The sequence below is a fragment of the Quercus suber genome, unplaced genomic scaffold, assembly GCF_002906115.3.
Source record: "Quercus suber isolate HL8 unplaced genomic scaffold, Cork oak 2.0 scaffold_85, whole genome shotgun sequence".
Taxonomy (NCBI): domain Eukaryota; kingdom Viridiplantae; phylum Streptophyta; class Magnoliopsida; order Fagales; family Fagaceae; genus Quercus; species Quercus suber.
Genome location: NW_027069550.1, coordinates 1,532,650 through 1,555,907, shown reverse-complemented (window position 1 = coordinate 1,555,907; position 23,258 = coordinate 1,532,650). Strand labels below are relative to the sequence as shown.

The following is a 23,258-nucleotide window of genomic DNA, read 5'->3' as shown; positions in this document are numbered from 1 at the left end:
GGATGGTTCTCCAATTGCACATGAATTATAAAGTTGACATATAAATTTCAGGGTCATGGGATAAGAACCTCAAGGTGTGGAGGCTATCAGATTTGAAGTGCTTGGAATCAATTAAGGCACATGATGATGCAATTAATGGGTTGGTGGCAAGTAACGGGATGTGTATTCTGCTTCAACTGGTGGGAAGATTAAAGCTTGGGGCAGGGAAGGGAAGAATTCACATGCTTTAAAAGGAATTTTGGAGGGTCATAAGGAGGATGGAAGATGGGTTTATGGAGGAGGGTCAGATGGGTTTGTGATGGGGTGGGAGGGGAGCATGAATTTTGAGAGTTGGAAATTAGTTAATGAGACAAAAGCTCATCAAATGGTTGTCCTATGTATGTGTCAAACAGGGGAGTTTTTGTGCAGTGGCTCTGCTGGTAAGAGTATTGGTATATGGAAAAGAGACGCTTGGTGCAAGGAGGGGAAGAATTCACATGCTTCAAAAGGAATTTTGAAGGGTCATAAGGAGGTTTCAATTAATTCAGTTATAGTTTCCGAGGATGGAAAATGGGTTTATGGAGGAGGGTCAGATGGTTTTGTGATGGGGTGGGAGGGGAGCATAAATTTTGAGAGTTGGAAATTAGTTAGCGAGACAAAAGCTTATTAAATGGCTGTCCTATGTACATGTCAAACGGGGGAGTTTTTGTGCAGTGGCTCTGCTGGTAAGAGTATTGGTATATGGGAAAGAGGGGCTTGTGGTATGCTTAGTAAAGTTGGAGTCATAAGTGGCCATGAAGGTCCAGTCAAATGTTTGCAGGCATCACCAAGTAATATTGGTGGTGGGTTCTTGCTTTATAGTGGAAGCCTTGACAAAAGCATAAGAGTTTGTTGGGTTCCCTCACCCAGAGTGGCACCATCTTCCTCAGTAGCCACCTCAGCCTCAGAGCTATCTAGAGCAACCTCGCGGATGGATGGGGAGTAGTACACGCTCTCTGCCTTCCACAGGTCGGACGAGGCCTCGACCCTGGCTTGTTTGAAGGCCTCACCCCAAACCTGGGAACAGTAGTGCCTACATACCCCAAGGACTTGGGCTTTGTAGGCAGCTTCCGTCTCAGCTACCCCCGCGGCGTAAGCAGCCTCCTCGGCTTCCTCCTTAGAAGCCAAAGCCTCCTCCCTTCCGAAGTCCGCCTCAGCCTTAGCCCTCACAACGTCATCCTTGGCCCATTCAGCCAAATTTTTGGCCTCCTTAGCAGCGGCCGCCTTCTTCTTCAGGTCTGCAATCAGCTCCTTTGCTATCACCAATTGCTCCTCCGCCTCAGTCAGACGCCTCCTCTAGTCTCGGGCCTGCTTCTGGGTACCAGCAAGGCCTGACACCGCGCTGTCTCGAGCCCTGGTCATCGCCTTTAGCTCTTCCCGGGCCGCGGCGAGGTCGTCCTCGGAGGTCTTGAGGATCCGAGTGGCCTCTAAGCACTTCTCACGCTCTGTATCCATGGCCTTTCCTTGGTCGTAAGCCGCCGCCTCCAACCTATAGGTGGCCTGGATAGCCTGCCAAACAAAATGAACGCATAATAAGCAAAGCTCAGAAAAAGGAAGAAAAACTAAAGTCAGAAAAATCACTAGGGCTGAGAGTCTTACCATTCCCAAGTATCGCTTAAGGCTGAGAAAGACCTGCTTGCTCCTCAAAGTCTCCAGCTCAGCCATGTCCACAGGGAGTAGCAAGCACCTCTCTAGTGCGTCGGCCACGTGCGCACCTTCACCCTCTCTAAAATCCCTAAGGGAGGAGTCATCCCTCAGGGGCTCGCCATTGAGCATTGGGGCAGGAAGCCAGGCCTGAGCCTCGGGCTAGGTCGTGACCTGTTTATCTTGGCCCTAGGGGCTTATCTTCAGCTGTTTTAAAGGCCGCCGAGTGTCATCCCCCTCCTGCGAGGATACAGACTTGTCCCCAATAGGCCTTTTGCCCTTGTCCTTCTTCTGCTTGGGATCATTGGGCTTAGGCCTAGACGACAGACTTGTCTGAGGCGGAGGAGGAGGAAGCCTAGACTGGGCAGAGGCTAACCTAGTTTGGGCAGGCTGAGTCTTGGGAGGAGGAGGGGGAAGCTTTGGCTGGGACTTCCCAGGTTGGCCTTCGATTAGGTCTAGTAGACTGGTGTGGGATTTCCTCTTGTAACCCATCTCAAGTCGAGGGAAGGTTTCTAAAGCTAAGAAGTCCGCTTTGGTCAAACGAGGATCGCCCAAGTCTCCAGGAGGATCCTCAGACTGATTGACTAGATCAAAAATGTCAAACTCTTCCTTGGCGGGGCCAAAATCTGCAACTTCCTTTTCCCTCTCTAGATTTTCCTCTGTGTCCTCGGCAGATTTGTGGGAGGAGGGACCTGCTGATGTAACACCTTCTGGAGTAAGGGGCTCCTCAGGGAATAGGAACCCGTGCTCGGTTACAGTGATTTTCCGCAGCCGAGGGTCTTTTGCTCTGATCACGTGCTTCAGAGCCGCAAACGATTTTTGAACCGAGGTGTATCCCAAGATTTTGTGAGCGGCTCTAACTTGATTGTCGGCTTCGTTCTCAAAAACCGCCGCCCTTAGCACTTTCTGCAAATCCTCCCTGTTGACCAGACTGAAGTGACGCGCGAAGGCATGCGGGTCTGCAGAAAGAAGACACATTCATGTTAGTAACCAAACAGAGCAAATTGCACCGACAAAAAAAAATAAAAAAATAAAAAAATAAATAAAAAATAAAACAAAATTTGAACCCCTTCCTACTCCCACTACTCCACCTAGTATCCCCTCCGTCGTTGGGCAGTGAAGGCCATCGTGCCACTCTCTGGACACGATGAGAAAATCCTTGTTCAGCCCCTTGCTGGACTCAAGGAGGCACTGGATAAGCTGAACCCTATCGTCCCTTGTCTTCATGTAGTACAACTTGCCCTTTAGGTGCTGAAGGTTGTAACACCAGTTTACGTCGTGATGGGTTAGCCTTAGCCCCATCTTCTTGTTCAGGGCATCCACACAACCTAGAATTCTAAAAACGTTGGTGGCGCACTGGGTGGGGGCTAGCCGGAAGTACGTAAGGTAGCCCCTCATCACCGGCCCCATGGGGATTCTCATGCCACCTTCGAGGAAGGCGATGATGGGAACCACCACCTCGCCCTCCTTCCTTTGAAGGAGCCACTCCCCTTCCTCACAATACCTCAAGCCCACGTTATTAGGTATCTTATAGTCAGCGATGAATTTCTCCATCGCCTCCTCAGTGTAGACATACTTCTTAAATCTACCCATCCCAAGTGAAGCCTAATAGAACTTAGAAAGAGCAAGCAAAAGAGAAGGAGGAGTAGAGAGGAAGAAAGCTCAGAGAGGGATAGAGTAACTTACAAAAATGAGGAGAAGCTCCTCGGACAGGCTTTTTGTGTTGGAGATGTAAGTGAAAATTTGACTGGGCTTAGGATATACGCATAAGAGCTCTTGATTGCGAATGAAAAAGGAGAAAAGCAGTTTGAGTGGGTATTTATACCCCAAATCGAGGAGCCGTACGAGTTTTCCCGCCCATAAATGCAAGGCTAATCCCCACCATTAGATTACCATCACCTCGTTAAACGTGGGGAGCACAGAACCGTCTGAATTTAATGAAGGACACATTACACGCACCGAAGCGTCAACAACGCGCCTTGGACAGACAAAAAGACCCCAACACTGACGGGGGACAAGACCTGACCAAGACACGGAATAGGCCCGAGGACGTCAAAATCCTCCTCTCCACCCGAGGATGCGGACAGCAAGATTTTGAGGGGCTATTGTGGGGCCAGAAAGTCAGACAGCCCTGGCCCACTTCGAACCAGGCCCGAAGGCCCACGCCAAGGATGTATCTATGGTCCGAGGATTAAAGTAAGAAGCCCAGGTGCCCAAGAAACAATGCTGAGGACGACTCTTTCCTCGGACAGCCAAGACCAAAAAGTGAATAGGCAACACACCATCAAAGGGAGTCTTCCTGAATATCCAAAGAGAAAAGAGCAAGTACCACGTGCTAGTAATGGAAGCATGGTGGAGGAGTAAGTGCAGGATGAACTGTCACCTCTACATTAAATGCCCACAACTAATGTCCTGGCCGCATTAATGAGGAGAGGACTCTAGAACAGTGCTGCCTTAGTTGCTGCAACCCACAGTGAAGACGGCTGATGGGACAGGCACTCAAGTAGCGGCCTGGTTGCTTAACAAATGTAGGGCTAGGATCAATTGAGAGAGGAGTATCCCTCTTGAAAGGGGGGGAAAAATCTGAAGAAAAGAACACTGTAGCAACCTGTATTCTCCCAGAAACCCTTGTAACCAATCACTAAAGAAGTAATAAGAACGGCAAGGTCCCGAGAAGGGCCAAGGAGTATCATTGTTCATTTTGATCCACGTTCATACTGTTTAAATCCACGAGTAACTATGCATGGCCGTTGCATTCTTCACTAGGGCCTAGTTCTTGAACCCGCTCTCTATAAATTCATTGCAGGACCAGCTGGGCTTGGGTTCCCTCTCTCTACGGATTGAAGTGCCCAAACCCGGCCCCTACAGGGTCCATGTAAGATTATTACAAGATACATTAATAAATATGATGACGAAGAAGAAGAAAAAAAAAAGACATTCACTTTGTTGTAGCGCTTTATCATAGTCTGTGCATAGCTAGAAAATCGATTTAGGTCTTTCTCATCAATTTGCAGAACATGCAAGTTTAATAAAAATCCTTGTCATTTCTTTTCTAGTAAAAAAAGAAAATCACACAACACGTACGTACCACACTCGCTGAGAACCATAAGTTAGGTATTTCTCTGATACCTATGGGTTCCTCTTTGGTACCTATGATTCCAATTCTTCAAAAATAGGGTACAACAGCTGGTAAGCATTCCATGCTTTCAAAGGATGGGAGGTTGTTCAGGGGAGAGGTTAGTGCTAGGGTCTTGGCTTTGTTTCTTCATCTTCGTCTTCGTCTTCTTCCTAGGAAACTTTCTTGAAAGAAAGTGATTCCATCATGTTCCTGTGTCTTTTAATCTAGAGATGGTACTGGTAACTCTCGAAGGATTCTTGTTTTTCTTCTTCTTCTTCTTCTTCTTCCTCTTCTTCTTCTTTTTCAGTGCCCCTAAAGAATACTACCTCATAGTCCTCATACTTCTTCACATTTGCCATCTTTTAGTCTTCCACTGGCAATCCAAATCCCAATTTAATTCAATGCAAACCCTAATTAGATTGTTTTTAACTTGTAGGTTTTTCGATAATATTTAGTTTTGATTAACTGTAGAAACTCTAATTACCAAAAGACAAACAAAACGAAAAACAAGGCACGAAATTCGCATGTAAAGAAACATTCCAGAGTAAAACAATAAGTACGGTGTCATTTTGACTGCGTTATATAGATATAAATAAAATATAAATTAAAAGGATTCTGTTAACAAATAAATAAATAATTTGTAATGTTAATAGATGTATTGAAGGTAATTATTAATAAATCATTTTAGAAAAGTTTTAACACTACTTTTATGTAAAATATTAAAAGCTGTTTAGACAATTAATTATTACTTATTATTTCTTTTTCTATAAAAAATACTTTTTTAAATTGTTCATAAACTAATGCTTAAAATTTATGCGAAACTGCACTATTGGTTCCGAAAGTGTACCCTATGTGCGCAATTGGTCCCTCATGTTTGAAGCGAGCACAATTAGTCCCTTAAGTTTTAAAACTCAGTTGCGTTACTCCTTTTACTAACAGCTGTTAACAGTGTTACTTACGTGGCTAACGGAACAATAACTTGGCATTTTTTTTAATGATGTGGCATGTTTTTAATTAAAAAATGAAAAACTAAATTTACACGTGAAAAAAAATATTCACCGGTACCAAATTATAAAAAATTATTTTCTACCGATTGTAAAAACACACAACGGGAGAGAAGGGGAGAGAGGGAGAAAACCAAACCCTAGCCACCGCCTAAAATCCCATGCCCTAGCCGCCGTTGGCATAGCCTAAGCTTTAGCTGCCGCTGGCAACAACACAAGCCCTAGCAGCCACCGACGACAGCCATTGACCCGCCTTCGTTCTCCCATCTCAGGTATTACAATTTTTCCTATGGTTTCTCACCTCAATTTAGGTGCATGAAAGATTTTTTTTCCCCCTGTGTTTGTATCTATGTGTTAGATTCAAAATGAGAAATTATATGGTATGAGAAACAAATTTGGTTATAATGTAGGATGCATAATTATCACCAAATTATAAAACTTCATGTATTTGTAAATGTAGTTGTGCAAGCCGTTTAGGACCCAATGTCCACCTCTTCTTCACCAATCTCCTAAACATAAAATCTGTTCTATGCACCAATTGTTCAAAATTTAAGATTCTTACAAGATACATTAATAAATATGAAGACGTAGAAGAAGACGAAAAAAAGACCTTCAGTTAGTTGTAACGTTTTATCACTGTCTATGCATAGCTTGAAAATCGATTTAGGTCTTTCTCATCAATCTGCAGAACGAGCAAGTTTAGTAAAACTACTTGTCATTTCTTTTCTACTAAAAAAAGAAAACCACACGACACGTACATACCGCACAGGGAACCATCAGTCAGGTATCTCTCTGATATTTGTGGGTTCCTCTTTGCTACCTAAGATTTCAATTCTTCGAAAATAGGGTACAACAGCTAGTAAGCATTCCATGTTTTCGAAGGATGGGAGTTTGTTCAGGGGAGAGGTTGGTGCTAGGGTCTTGACACTCTTCCTTGGGCTTGGGATTGTTTCTTTGTCTTCGTCTTTGTCTTCTTCCTTGTACAGGTTTTTGAAAGGAAGTGATTCCTTCATGTTCCTGTGTCTTTTACTCTACAGGCAGTATTGGTAACTCTTGAACGATTCTTGTTTTCTTGTTTTTCTTCTTCTTTTTCAGTGCGCCTCAAGAATACTACCTCATAGTCCTCATACTCCTTCTTCACATCTACCATCTTTCAATCTTGCACCAGCAATCCAAATCACAATTTAATTCAATACAAACCCTAATTATATTGTTTTTAATTTTTAGGTTTTTTGATAATATTTGGTTTTGATTAACCGTAGTAACCCTAATTACCGAAAAACAAACAAAACGAAAAACAAGGCACAAAATTCGCATGTAAAGAAACATTCCAGAGAAAAACAATAAGTACAGCATCGTTTTGACTGTGTTGTATAAATATAAATAAAATATAAATTAAAAGGATTCTGTTAACAAATAAATAAATAATTTGTAATGTTAATAGATGTATTGAAGGTAATTATTAATAAATCATTTTAGAAAAGTTTTAACACTACTTTTATGTAAAATATTAAAAGTTGTTTAGACAATTAATTATTACTTATTATTTCTTTTTCTATAAAAAATACTTTTTTAAATAGTTCATAAACTAATGCTTAAAATTTATGCGAAACTACACTATTGGTTCCGAAAGTGTACCCTATGTGCGCAATTGGTCCCTCATGTTTGAAGCGAGCATAATTAGTCCCTTAAGTTTTAAAACTCAGTTGTGTTACTCCTTTTACTAACAGCTGTTAACAGTATTACTTACGTGGCTAACGGAACAATAACTTGGCATTTTTTTTAATGATGTGGCATGTTTTTAATTAAAAAATGAAAAACTAAATTTTCACGTGAAAAAAAAAATATTCACCGGTACCAAATTATAAAAAATTATTTTCTACCGATTGTAAAAACACACAACGGGAGAGAAGGGGAGAGAGGGAGAAAACCAAACCCTAGCCACCGCCTGAAATCCCATGCCCTAGCCGCCGTTGGCAATAGCCTTAGCTTTAGCTGCCGCTGGCAACAGCACAAGCCCTAGCAGCCACCGACGACAGCCATTGACCCACCTTCGTTCTCCCATCTCAGGTATTACAATTTTTCCTATGGTTTCTCACCTCAATTTAGGTACATGAAAGATTTTTTTTCCCCCTGTGTTTGTATCTATGTGTTAGATTCAAAATGAGAAATTATATGGTATGAGAAACAAATTTGGTTATAATGTAGGATGCATAATTATCACCAAATTATGAAACTTCATGTGTTTGTAAATGTAGTTGTGCAAGCCGTTTAGGACCCAATGTCCACCTCTTCTTCACCAATCTCCCAAACATAAAATCTGTTCTATGCACCAATTGTTCAAAATTTAAGATTCTTACAAGATACATTAGTAAATATGAAGACGTAGAAGAAGGAAAAAAAAAAAGACCTTCACTTTGTTGTAGCACTTTATCATCATGTGTGCATAGATAGGAAATCAATTTAGGTGTTTCTCATCAATCTGCAGAACAAGCAAGTTTAATAAAAATCCTTGTCATTTCTTTTCTACTAGAAAAAGAAAATCACACATTTAGTGTAGGTTGCTTTGATATATCAGGAGTGAGATCTAAAGTTATGGTCAAAACCTCAGTATGTTGGGCAGCCACATTTAGTGTTGATGGAATATATATTCTCAAGATGGAATTCATAGTCTCTTAACAGAGATATAAAATATTCCCTTGAGATAAGTTTAATGGGTTCAGTTATTCAGAGAGTTAGGCCTAACCACTTTAGTAAGAAATTACTAAAGTATATGTATTTATGAAATTGGATTTCATAAATATATGGTGAATAACTTAAAAGGATTAAACCAGGTACTCAAAGATTAAGATGTAGTAATTTACAAAGTGGCAGTCTACTTTCACAACTTTGTATTATTACGAATATTTTATGAAGGGGTTTCATGTATAATAAAGTCTTGGGATATAATTTATTAATAAGGCCTAGAGTGCAATTATATTGCATTAAATATAATTAATGGTAACTTTGGGCTTGTCAAAAGTTGACAAAAAAGCTCAAGGCCCATTGAAGCTAGTGTCTTATTGGTCCCTTTTGGTCCCACTCTAAGCCACATACTAAATCCCAATTGGAAAGGCCCAAAAGGCTAGCCCAATTAGACAATCAGCCATTAGGAGAGAAACATATAGAATTTTAGAACATACAACAAGTTTGTAAAATGGTGTGTATATGTGAGTGAAGCCACTCAATTACTCTCCTTTGGAAACTGATTGAGAGATCACACATCTTAGGCGTTAGTGGAATTGGAGTGAAGATTGAAATTTTTCCAGAGAACTTCTGATCTTTGGTTTTGAAATTCACTGCACCAAGGTACACTCTCTTGTTCTATATTCTGAAACTTACATAATGCATGTTATTAATTCTGAATGAAGTAGATCCGTTATTTTTCCGCTAAGTACAAGTATAATTCCAACACCTATACCATGGAAGTGTGGAAAGGGTCCTACACCATGGAATCATAGAAGATTGTGCTGATCTGTTATTAGGTACCGAGCACCATAATAGATTCCTATGCCGTGGAAGTGTGGAGAAGTTCCTACATCGTATAGGTGTGGAAAGGGTCCTATACCGTGGAAGCATTGAAGATTGTGCTGATCCGTTGTTGGGCATCAAGCACTACAATGATTCCTAGAACAAGAGAGGAGAAGTTCCTACACTGTGGAAGTCTGGAAAGGATCCTACACCGTGGAAGCATAGAAGATTGTGCTGATCCATTATTGGGTATCGAGCACCATAATAGATTCCTATGCCGTGGAAGTGTGGAGAAGTTCCTACACCGTGAAGGTATGGAAAGGGTCCTATATCGTGGAAGCATGGAAGATTATGCTGATCCGTTGTTGGGTATCAAGCACCATAATAGATTCCTAGAACAAGAAAGGAGAAATTCCTACATCGTGGAAATGTGGAAAGGGTCTTACACCGTGGAAGCATAGAAGATTATGCTAGTCCATTGTTGGGTATCAAGCACCATAATAGATTCTTATGCCGTGGTTGTGTGGAGAAGTTCCTACACTGTGGAAGGGTGGAAAGGGTCCTATACCGTGGAAGCATGGACGATTGCGCTAATCCGTTGTTGGGTATTGAGTACTATAATAGATTCCTACACCGTGGTAGCGTGGAGAAGTTCCTACATCGTGGAAGTGTGAATGGGTCCTATACCATGGAAGCATAAAAGATCGTGCTGATCCATTGTTAGGTATTGAGCACCATAATAGATTCCTATGCCGTGGAAGTGTGGAGAAGTTCCTACACCGTAAAGGTGTGGAAAGGGTCCTATACCGTGGAAGCATAGAAGATTATGCTGATCCGTTGTTGGGTATCAAGCACCATAATGATTCCTAGAACAAGAAAGGAGAAGTTCCTACACCGTGGAAGCATAGAAGATTGTGCTGATCCGTTGTTGGGTATTAAGCACCATAATAGATTCTTAGAACAAGAAAGGAGAAGTTCCTACACCGTGGAAATGTGGAAAGGGTCTTACACCGTGGAATCATAGAAGATTGTGCTAATCTGTTATTGGGTATTGAGCACCATAATAGATTCCTATGCCGTGGAAGTGTGGAGAAGTTCCTACACCGTAAAGGTGTGGAAAGGGTCCTATACTGTGGAAGCATAAAAGATTGTGTTGATCCGTTGTTGGATATCAGGCGCCACAATGATTCCTAGAACAAGAGAGGAGAAGCTCCTACACCGTGGAAGTGTGGAAAGGATCCTACACTGTGGAAGCATAGAAGATTGTGTTGATTTGTTGTTAGGTATCAAGCACCACAATAGATTCCTATGCCGTGGAAGTGTGGAGAAGTTCCTACATCGTAAAGGTGTGGAAAGGGTCCTATACCTTGGAAGCATAGAAGATTGTGTTGATTCGTTGTTGGGTATCAAGCACCATAATGATTCCTAGAACAAGAAAGGAGAAGTTCCTACACCATGGAAATGTGGAAAGGATCCTACACCATGGAAGCATAGAAGATTGTGCTAGTCCGTTGTTAGCTATCAAGCACCATAATAGATTCCTATGCCGTGGTTGTGTGGAGAAGCTCCTACACCATGGAAGTGTGGAAAGGGTCTTATACCATAGAAGCATGGACGATTATGCTAATCTGTTGTTGGGTATTGAGCACTATAATAGATTCCTATGCCGTGGTAGCGTGGAGAAGTTCCTACACTATGGAAGGGTGGAAAGGGTCCTATACCATGGAAGCATGGACGATTGCGCTAATCCGTTGTTGGGTATTGAGCACTATAATAGATTCCTATGCCGTGGTAGCGTGGAGAAGTTCCTACATTGTAGAAGTGTGAAAGGGTCCTATACCATGGAAGCATAAAAGATCATGTTGATCCGTTGTTAGGTATCAAGCACCATAATAGATTCCTATGCCATGGAAGTGTGGAGAAGTTCCTACAACGTAAAGGTGTGGAAAGGGTCCTATACCATGGAGGCATAGAAGATTGTGCTGATCCGTTGTTGGGTATCAAGCACCATAATGATTCCTAGAACAAGAAAGGAGAAGTTCCTACATCGTGGAAATGTGGAAAGGATCCTACACTATGGAAGCATAGAAGATTGTGCTAATCCATTGTTCGGTATCAAGCACCATAATAGATTCCTACGCCGTGGTAGCGTCAAGAAGTTCCTACACCATGGAAGTGTGGAAAGGGTCATATATGGTGAAAGCATAGAAGATTGCGCTGATTCGTTGTTGGGTATCAAGCACCATAATAGATTCCTAGAACAAGAGAGGAGAAGTTCCTACACAGTGGAAGTGTGGAAAGGGTCCTATGCCATAGAAGCATGGACAATTGCGCTAATCCGTTGTTGGGTATCGAGCACTATAATAGATTCCTACGCCGTGGTAGCGTGGAGAAGTTCCTACATCATAGAAGTGTGGAAAGGGTCCTATACCATGGAAGCATAAAAGATCGTGCTGATCCGTTGTTAGGTATCGAGCACCATAATAGATTCCTATGCCGTGGTAGTGTGGAGAAGTTCCTACACCATGGAAGTGTGGAAAGGAACCTGTATAATTCTAGAAACTACCTTTGAGAGGGCTGATTAGACTCCTAGAAACTACCTTTAAGAGGGTTATTGTATGACTTTTGAGAAAATGCCTTTGAGAGGGTTGCTGTATGACTTTAGGAAAAGTGCCTTTGAGAGGGCTGATGTATGACATTTTAGGAAAAGTGCCTCTGAGAAGGCTGATGTATGACTTTTTAGGAAAAGTGCCTTTGAGAGGGCTGCTAATGTATGATTCTGGAAATTGCCTTTAAGAGGGCTAATGTATGACTTTAGGAATAGTGCCTTTGAGAGGGCTGTTGTATGACTTTAGGAAAAGTGCCATTGAGAGGGCTGTTGATATAAGATAGACAATGCCTCTGGTTAGGACTTACATGTATAATTCTGGAAATTGCCTATTAAAGGGCTACTGATGTATGTGTGATATTGGTAGCACTTGCATTGCACCATATCCTCACGGGTTTACCAATTCAATCTGATAGTGATCAATCCACTGAGGGAGACGGAAAAGGGAGTGGCACAAAAATAAAACTACCCTATGGTAGGTTTTGTGTGGTTCTTGACATGAGAAGAAAAGTTCCTGGCGGGACGGACCCATTCTTGCATACTAATTAGCATAAAGTGGACAGAACAGCGTAAAATAAACTGCCCCAATGTAGGGTTTTACGTGATTCTAGATCAGCAAACCGACTTGACATGGGTTTGAGCTCGTACTGGACGATTATACCACAATGGGTTCTATCAATGCCTGGCCTTGATTGGTAGCCAAAAACCTCTGTTGTCGTGCCTTCATTTGACCACCCGCCGTGTCGACAGCTCCGAGGCGCGCTCTAGGGGCCTCGTTGGAGGGCTTCTCTTTCTCTCTTGGAGGAGGATGAGTGATGCGCATTTGTGTAGTGTGTGGCATGGTTTGCATGGGGCTTTGGTTGCTCTCTCTCTCAGTGGAGGAAGGTAGGTCTACCTTTGGCATTATGGCAATAACTTGGGCCAACTTTTAAGGGGTTACCAAAGGTGAGTGGAGTCGCCACCAATCATTGGGTTTTTCTAAGGTGTGATTGGTCACTTGTTTCTACTTGATTTTATTACCAATCCTTGGCTAAGAAAAAGGTCATTTTTCCTAATATAATGTGGATGGAAAAAAATTGAGTCTTAGGTCTGGAAGTTTGGTTACATATAGGGAATGTGTTAGGTACCCCACAACACTTGTCCAAGGACAGTCCTTTGTTTTGATAAAACCTTAATTTTTGGAAATTGGCAGTAAAAACATGATTTTGGTATTGGCTTTCGGGGCTTTACATGCATGGGGGCTTTTAGGTTTGGTTTTTGAACAGGTGTGGTCTCAATCTACGCTTTCCTATGGCATTTAAGCAAAGTGCCAGCTTTCCACGGCGAAAATCCGACGAGATGTCACCTTACTTTCATAGCGAAAATTAGGCATCGCTTGCCTTAGTTGACATGGACTTGACAATCACATCGAAAAGGGGCGGGCAGGTATATATATATACATATATCATGCACAATGCAAGCACACAAAGCAGAAAAGTAAATGCCTATATCCCTAGAGTATGACCCATAATATAAGTGTAGGAAAAATAAACAGGGGTCGCCATAATTTATAGATGAGGATGAATGGTACACAGCATGATATACCTAATACAACCTATCTAAGAGAGAAAAGGAGGAGGAAGGAAAGGGTTTTAAAGAGTACAAAACCAAATAGGAGAGGCTAAACTCCTAAATCTACTGAGCATTACCACTTGGCTCATATTGACATGCTTACAGTCGCACCCTTTTTGCTTCCGCCTGGGAGACCCTGCCCTAACACCATGCATCCTTGCTTCATATGTGTACATGCAAAGGTAAAGACAAGAAGCCAGCAAACAAGCAATGGAAGGAAAAGGTGCAGGGGGCATATGAAAAGGCATAAAGTGGATAACCATGATAGGAAATGGCAAGCAAAGAAGCAATAAAGCAAGCAAACAAGCGAGAACACCAACAAAAGAGGGTGTCCGCGGGGGGACAAATGTAGGTTTGGATCGAATGTCCACAGCTTCATTGTGTTGAATGGATGACACACTGGCAAGCAAGACTCATGCATGGACATGTAAGCAAGCGTTTATAGATGTAAATAAAGCCAACGGGTGGCACAAACAAGCATGGTAAGAGTATCATCGCAAGGAGCGAAAAAGGGGAGAGGTATGCGTGAAGCAACCAGCATCATGGCGATGCCACCCAAACAGTTACATCCAAGCAAGGCCTCATGGGCATCAGATGTAACCAAAGAACCACAAACCCGCTAAAGGTGTAAAACATGGCCAAGCCTAGAACTAGAGAGGCTAACACAAGCATAAAGCGTGAAAGCAAGCAAGCATAGACATGAAAATAGGGTGATCCAAACCCTTTGATATGGGCCTTGGCATATGGACGATGACAAAGACCATAAGGTCTAGATTGTGTCTGACCCAATAAGCCAAAACACAAGAAAGAAAGACAAAGCGACAAAAGGGCTACAATAGCACATGGCATGACAAACATAGCTTAGGTCTTGGCACACAAACATGGCATGGAGTGCACAAGCACATGGAAGATAGCATAAAGCATGCAGAGAATATAGATTTAAGCACATAAGCATGTAAAAACATAGATCTAGACATATAGGCATGGAAACATGTATGTAGGCATGTAAATGTACATCTAAGCATATGAATGCGAGCATAAGAGCATGGAAGAATGTAAGTCCAAGCATACAAGCATGTGGAGACATAGATATAGGCATATAGGCATAAAAATATGCATGTAAATATGTAGAAACTAGCACATAGACATGGAAGAACATGAATCCAAGCATATAAGCATGTACGGATGTAGATCTAAGCACAAAATATAGCGAAAAATGCATAAACACAGATCAGAGCAAAGCGTAGCCAAGAACATCACACAAACATGTGAACATGTAACCCTAACATCGACCTTGAACTAAAAGAGGCATAAAACATAGGTAACATGGCATAAAAACCCTAGGCATGTAGCTCTAAGCATATGAACATGTAAGAATGAAGATCTAAGTATGAAACAAGGCATAAGGCATAAAAGCAAAGGGATTTAAGCTAGAAACACAAATAAAGCAAGAAAGATGCTAAAGAAAGTAATAAATCATGTTATTCAATCAACAAGGCCAAGATAAATGCTAAAAAAGAAGATTTAGCTACCATCCACACCCATAAACCCCAAATCCCAAGTGTAGAATCAAGGAAAAAAAAGATTGGGTATAAGAACAATACCTTGTGTTTTTGGTGAAGAGAGAAGAATCAAGAAGCTTTGATGTGTTTTTTGTGTGTTTCTTGTGTTTGGAAGAGGGGAAAAATGTGTAGAAAAACCAGGAAAAGAGTAAAATTCTGAAAAATGTGGTCTTCTCTTTAGTCTGAAAAGTGCCTGGGGCTATTTATAGCCCTAGCAAAACTTTGAGGAAGCGGCCCTTCAAACCTCCTTTGATTGGGTTGATCTTAACACCCTCGGAAAGTTCTTGACTTCCTGTTTTTGAAAAGGTATGGAACCTAAAAATCCAACGGTTAGATCAAAAGTTATGGCTCTCAGAAGTTAGCAGTGCATCGATCGATGCGACCTCCCGATTTTTGTGATATCTCGGCCGTTCTAACTCTGATTTCAACCCATAAACAGTAGTTGCAATGAGAATTTGATAATCTTCGCAATGGTGTTGGTTTCAACTCATTTTGACAACCAAATCAAAATTAGGGTTTTTGGGCTCACACGGGATTAACTTCAGGTCAAACTTGGTCAAAGTTGTTAAAATTTTCCAAGAAGCTTTGATGTAAAGCTATAAAAAAAAAATGTTGTTTTGTAAGGGTTTTGACCTTGTTTGACCTTTGCTCAAACCTAGGGTTGAGCAGGGGCATTTTGGTCATTTTAGCTGAAAAAGGCATTTCGAGTGCTCTGGTACCCGAACGGGTTGCACCACGTCGTCCTGGATGTTCTCGTAGGCCCATGGAGAGAAAATATTCTTTTTGGATTTTTTGGGGTTTGGCACGTAAATCGAGGGCAGACAAAATACAGTATCAACTGTAACGACCCCGCCCAACTGTGTAGATATCAACTGTGACCCAAAAAAGGGGTCTTGCATTCTATAGAATCTCACATCACCTAGGGAAGCACATGAGAATGTGTTTATAATGAATGACCTCCTTTTAATATGTAGAGGCCTTTTCCCCCCACTGCTGTGTGCTTTGAGGGAGAATAAAACTGTGAGGGGTATGGGTCCCAAAGTGGACAATATCTACACAGTTGGGGTGGGGTCGTTACAGATGGTATCAAAGCCGGTTCGGTAACCCCGTGTGGGCTCAGAGACACTACCCCACAAAGTGGGCCCTAACGAGGACGTTAGAGATTTTAAGTGGGGGAGATTGTGATGCCCTAATTTGATTGATTGTGTGATGTGTGTGGGTGTGTGATGAGTCCCACATTGGGTATTTACTAAGTAGATCTGGGCTTTATTAATAACTACAAGGAGCCTCAATTGTGACTAGTCCTTTTGAGGTATAGCGCAGATGTGGCTAGCACTTTTCCTTGGGTCCATATGTAATGACCCAAGGAAAAGCGCTAGCCACATCTGCGCTATACCTCAAAAGGACTAGCCATAATTGAGGTTCCTTGTAGTTATTAATAAAGCCCAGATCTACTTAGTAAATACCCGATGTGAGACTCATCACACACCCACACACATTACACAATCAATCAAATTGGGGCATCACAATCTCCCCCACTTAAATCCCTAACGTCCTCGTTAGGGCCCACTTTGTGGGGTAGTGTCTCTGAGCCCACACGGGATTATCGGGCCGGATCTGATACCATATGTAACGACCCAAGGAAAAGCGCTAGCCACATCTGCGCTATACCTCAAAAGGACTAGTCACAATTGAGGCTCCTTGTAGTTATTAATAAAGCCCAGATCTACCCAGTAAATACCTGATGTGGGACTCATCACACACCCACACACATTACACAATCAATCAAATTGGGGCATCACATCAACAGATGCCCCTTCTTTATCTGATATCTAGAGTGCAATGTGAGGTGTTAGATAAAGAACGTGATTTTGAATTTTGTTGCCCCCAAATTTACGTGTGGACACTATTCATGGATCAAGACTGAACTTTACCTAATTGGACCGATCAGCTGTAGCTGCTATTGAAATATTTTTTGGCCACGTCTCTGAACTCTAAGAGACGAGAAAGGAGAGATTTTTTTTTTTTTTTAGGGGTTTAACCAGGTCGATGTTGACCTGGTGAACGCTACCCAACAGCCCTTATAGGACCATTGGGCCAACTCGACGGCCCTATAAAGTGCGTCGAGCAGCCCAGGGCCTATAAATGCCTTATTTTGGCTCATTTCATCCTTTTCTTCGACTTTCCTCTTCTAAAAAAAATCTCTAGAGCGATTTTGAGTTTAGCGGGTCCGTCTTTTCAACCTCAGTCTGTTGCTTTAGTCTTTTCTACACTCAAGGTCAGTGTCTTCTTCTTCTTCTCTCTTCTTTTTTTTTTTTTTTTTTTCTGCAAGATGTTAGTAGTAGCAATACTATTAGAGATGCATGCTCGTGTTTATTTTATTTTTTGAATTTTTGTAAGCACATATATTTTTTTTTCCAAGATTTATGCCATGCTATCTTAGGCAAATGCACATATATTTTTTCTTTTTGATATATGTGTGCGTGGATATACGGGAATGTAAATGCTAAAAATAAAATGCGTGGCATGGGAAAGGGGACTTACCTAGTAGTCAAGAATAGTGGAAATGGTGGCAAATTTGGGGGATCCGGGTAGAGACAAAGGATTTCTGAATAGCAGTCCTGGGTAGTTGAAATTTAAGAGATCTTCGGAATTCAATATCAAAATGTTGGCAACACGTACGGCACAGCCGCTAGTTAGCCTTGAAATTTGGGGGATCCAGTTAAAGAATTGTGTGATGGTGAGTGTATAGCACGGCCACTAGTTAACCCATGGTAGATTATGGACTTGGAAACTTCTCGGTGACTTGATAACTGTGATGGCGAGGCGTACAGCACAGCCGCTAGTTAACCCAATATAGATTAAGAACTTAAAAACTCTTCAAGAACTTGAAAACTGTGTGATGGCAAGGAGTACAGCACGACCGCTAATTAACCTCAAGATAGGATGTGAGCATATGGCACGGCTGCTAGTTAACCCACTGTAGATCAAGAACTTGAAAACTCTTTAGGAATTTGATAACTGTGTGATGGTAAGGCATAGGACACGAACGCTAGTTAACCATAAGATAGGATGTGAGCATATGGCACGGCTGCTAGTTAACCCACTGTAGATCAAGAACTTGAAAACTCTTTAGGAATTTGATAACTATATGATGGCAAGGCATACGACACGGCTGCTAGTTAACCTCAAGATAGGATGTGAGCATACAGCACGACCGTTAGTTAACCCATTGAAGAGATGTACAGCACGACTGCTAGATAGCCTCTAAATAAGATGTGAGCATACGGCACGACCACTAGTTAACCCGTTGTAGGATGTTAGCATATGACACAGCCGCTAGTTAACCCACTGTAGAGACGTACGGCATGGCCACTAGATAGCCTCCAAATAAGATGCGAGCATACGGCATGATTGCTAGTTAACCCGCTGTAGGATGTGAGCATATGGCACGGCTGCTAGTTAATCCACTATAAAGACGTACAGCACGACCACTAGATAGCCTCCAAATAAGATGTGAGCATACGGCACGGCTGCTAGTTAACCCGCTGTAGGATGTGAGCATACGGCACATCGCTAGTTAACCCATTGTAGAGATGTAAGGCACGGCCGCTTGCTAGCCTCCAAATAAGATGCAAGCATATAGCACAGCCACTAGTTAACCCACTGTAGGATGTGAGCATACGGCACGGCTGTTAGTTAACCCACTATAGAGACGTACGACACGGCCGCTAGATAGCCTCCAAATATGATACGAGCATACGGCATGACCACTAGTGAACCTGTTGTAGGATGTGTGAGGACATATGCTTGACATAGAATTGCATAACATGTTTAGGAGAATGTGTTAGTTTGTCTGTATTGTCATTTGTTTCAGGTGCTTACCACTTATGTCTAAATTTATGGTTGTTTTGTAGATCATGTCTCGGAGAGTTGGTTCCAAGAGAGACCAGGGGAAAGCCCCCGTGTACACTATGTCCCACGGGGTGATTCTTCTAATGATGAGACCACTTCAACTAGTGAGCAAGCGACTCAGGTTTTGCAAAACCACTTTCACTATGGGGGTGAAGACCCCAAGTCCACCGGAAGTATACCTATAGAGACCTGGTCTAGGAGGTAACACTCCGTCAAGACAGCCAATGTCTCCTCTAAGTCCCATACTATTTCTAGTAGGTCTTCCTCATGGCATAGACTGGCTAGAGGGAGAGGGGCCTTTGGTGGAGTGACGCGAGCTGAGGATCTCCCTATTGATATAGAGGTTGACTTTTCTAGAGATGAGGTCCATGTGGGCTTGGGTGTTCGGAGGCGCAGTTTGAGGCCGAAGTTCCATCCATGTCAGGCCGAGGCCAATACTCGTACTGAAGCCGTAGATAGAGGCATTAGAGACACTCACCTTCAGTAGAAGGGAAAGGTATGTTGTATATCTTTCTTAGTCATTCAGATTCCTGTTATATGCATGTGCTAACAAATAGCTTCTGATTTTGAATGCAAGGTCCCTACAAGATCCGAGATCGGGGTACTTAGTCCACTTTCATTTGGCTGGTATTTGCTTCTAGGACTCACCAGCAGTATGCCAAGTTTCTGAGAGAGTAGGGATTTGAGAATTACCTGCAGATCCCCTCGTACACCATGAGGCATGGGATCAGGGAGGCTTTGGTGCGGCAGTTTCATGACAAGACGAGCACCTTTCACTTAAGCTATGCGGAGTACGCCATCCTCCCTCTTAATTGGACAACCATCTTGGGAATCAGATTTGTTGACTTCTTGATTCCAATCGATGAAATGAGCTTTGAGATGGCCAGCGAGCTCTTGGTAGCTCCACAGTATATTATTCATTACCTCTTGATGGGCTTGGACATGTGTGTATTGTATTGCTCCACAGTGGGCCCTGATGTATGATATTATCTACTTGCTTCACGATGTATGTATGGAACAATGCCTCTTGTTAGGACTTATATATATGATTTTGAAAAAATGGATTTGAGAGGGTAGCCAATGTATGTGTAAAACAATGTCTCTGATTAGGATTTACATGTAGATAGATTGCCTTTTAGAGGGTTGTAGACATATGTGAGAAGCAATGCCTTTTGGTAGGGCTTACGTGATTAACTCTAAGAAATTGCCTTTGAGAAGGTTGCCGATGTGCGTGAGATACAATGCCTCTGATTAGGACTTACATGTATAATTATGGAAACTACCTTTAAGAGGGCTGGCAATGTGTGTGAAAAACAATGCCTCTAGGTAGGACTTACATGTATAAATCTGTAGACCGCCTTTAAGAGGGCCAATGTATAACTCTGGAAAAAATGCCTTTGAGAGGGTTGCTGATGTATATGAAAGACAATGCCTCTGATTAGGACTTACATGCATAACTCTAGATAAATCGCCTTTGAGAGGGCTGTTGATGTGTGTGGAAAAAAAATACCTCTTGTTAGGACTTATATGTACAACCATAGAAAAATCACCTTTGAGAGGGCTACTGAGATGTATGCATGCACTATCGCATTTTCATCGCAAATGGTGGTTTTGAAATGTCTTATGTCACACTCACTTGTTTTGCACTGCAGTTTCACAAGTTTGTTAGTGGTTTTTGAACAATGACCATCCCGCTAGGGGGAGAGAAAGTGGAGAGATCGCGTGAAATAAACTACCCCAGTTTAGGGTTCCATGCAATTCTTAACATGAGAGACACATCCTCAGTAGGACAGACCCATTCTTGTATATTGGACAAGGGGGAGGGAACAGTGCAAAATAAACTACCCTAGTGTAGGGTTTTGTGAGGTTCCAAGCCAGCAGACTGGCTGAAAGTGGCCTCAACTTCGTAGACCATACCACAATGCTAGTAATGAATACAGACATTTTGAACAAGATCTTCTTAGACACACCATGAGGCAGTATGCACTAGTTGCTCCTATTATTACCCGAGGGGGCTAAAATTCAAGGACTGGCTTCTTGAGGCTATATCATGAGAAACAACTCCCTTTGTCCTCCAAATAAGCTAAAAAAACTGTCGGATGGCTGAGAACAGGCTCCAACATTTTTTTTGTTGTAAATTCTGACTACTAGGGCAGAACCGACCCTTGAACCAAGTGAACCAGCCCTTCAAGGGTCGTTGCCTAGGGAAATGTGTAAAAAAGCTAGGTTTCAGCCCAGCCCCAACTCATTTAGGTTTACAATTTTTGGGGTCTTCTTCTACCCTTCTTCTTCACTAAAACATGTAGAAAACATGGCTTTTCCTCATTTTTTACATAGATTTTCATCGGAACGTCAGATTTAGCAAGATTTGTTCATGGATGCTCTTGGTGCTCACTCCTACGACACTTTGCTCGAGCTTGAGAAGGAGTCTTACTATGAGAAGAAGCTTAGGAAGTGGTGGAGCTCTTTTTCTTATGGTGACCAGGAACTCATCCAACAACTTCTTGGAGATGCTACTGCTCTTCTTCACACCACACTATATTGGCACTTGTTGATACCGTATTTTGTCTGCCCTCGATTTGCATGCCGAACCCCCAAAAAATCCAAAAATATTATTTTCTCTCTACGAGGCCATGAGAACATCTAAAACAACGTGGCGAAACCACTTGATCATCTTCTCACAGCAAGGAGGCTTAAGGTTGTCGATGAACCAATTGATCATCTCATTTTCCATAATGTGGGGTTGCACTTGTATGGCTAGCTCACACTACCTCTTGGCATACACACGGAAGGATTTCCCACTCTTCTTTTCTGTCCTCTAAAGAAATGTGCGGTCGAGAGCCATCTTAGTGTTGAACCTGTAGTATTCTAGGAAAGAGTTGGCCATTTCCCTCTAGCTAGAGGTCTTTTCCAACCTTACATACCATGTGGCTATGGGGCCAGTCAGACTGTCTAGATCAACACTTCCATGGACACTAGAGCCCTCTATGATACGAAGCTTCTCAGCTAGAGTTTCCACTTGACTCTTGACTTGGCCATACCCAGATTCGGGGCTCTTGTCTTTAGAAAGATCCATTTCCTAGTCATTGCCCTAGGGTGGCACATGGTGGCCCTGTACCTGTACTGGTGGAGGCTAATTTTCATTCTCTATTTGGGGACCCCCTTAACTATGACTGGAAGAGTTTAGTCCTCCTCTTAAAATCAGTTGTTGCATCATACGCATCATTGCTGCCATTTTCTCTTTCAGAAAAGAAACTTCCTGAGCAATTTCCTTATGGGGAGAAGTACTACTAGTAGACATCTCTCTTGCGCTAGACCTAGTGACGATGGGATCATGGCGTGGCAATAGCTTAGCCTGTTTCTTTTTAGCAATCTTTTAATCTTAAGAAATAGTGGGAGGTGAAAGAAATAGGATGCATTTAACAAAGTGGAAACACAACACCAAAATCAAGTTAGTTTATGCTCTTGCTATTTAACATGCACCTACCATTTTCAGAAAAAATTTGGCTTTGCACCCTTGCTCAGGTATTTATCATGGTGAGTTTCTACTATGATGCAAGATTAATGCACAAAACAAGCAAGTAACCGAAACTTTCATGACACGCTTAACAATGCGGGAAGAACCTATCCTTTGATTACATGCTTGTACAAAATTTGCTTTTACAATACTGGGTTCATCGGCTCCAATGATGGGCCTTTTACAATACAAGAAATGCAACTGCGAGGAAGAGCTTGGCTTTTGACAATGCGAACTTCTCGGGGAAGCTCTTGGATTCTTGACGTCTAAGACCTTTGGCAATTTTGACATCTTGGCAATTTGGATCCTTTAGCAATTTGGACAACATGGATCTCTTGGACCTTTGTATCTCTTGGGGGAGCTTGGACTCTTAGCAATCTTTTTTGGATCTACCTTGGGAGAAATCTTGGACTCATGATATCTTGGGATTCTTGATAGTTTTTCGGTAGCACCTTCCTGTTGAATGGAGTTTCGGTTACTTGCCACAAATTTTATCTTTGCACAATTAGGTGACGGAACCAATTAGTGTATGTATGAGTGCCTTTATAGGGTTGTAAACCCTTAGGGATAAGGTATGATCTAACATGTACAAGCAACAAGGTTTCTTTTCCTAGGGGTTTAATCATGGATGTTGTGCAAACAGGATAGAAAGAACCCAGAGTAGAGCACAATTTCTTTGGCACAAGCAAAAAGGGCGCACTTGTTACAAGACACTTTCCCCTGACCTCTAGTCCTAGCAGGATATCCTTTC

The 23,258-nt window shown here is 42.2% G+C and overlaps 1 long non-coding RNA gene across 2 annotated transcripts; it reads left to right on the top strand.

Moving 5' to 3' along the window:
* The first annotated feature begins 225 nt into the window (after positions 1–225).
* Positions 226–20,071, top strand: LOC112028870 (uncharacterized). 2 transcript variants are annotated; one of them, XR_010629200.1, is made up of 3 exons: positions 226–7,854; positions 18,993–19,486; positions 19,568–20,071. It is a non-coding gene; the product is annotated as an uncharacterized LOC112028870 (long non-coding RNA). The 2 variants fall into 2 exon arrangements; XR_010629199.1 differs by having other exon boundaries at positions 18,993–20,071.
* Positions 20,072–23,258: the final 3,187 nt, after the last annotated feature.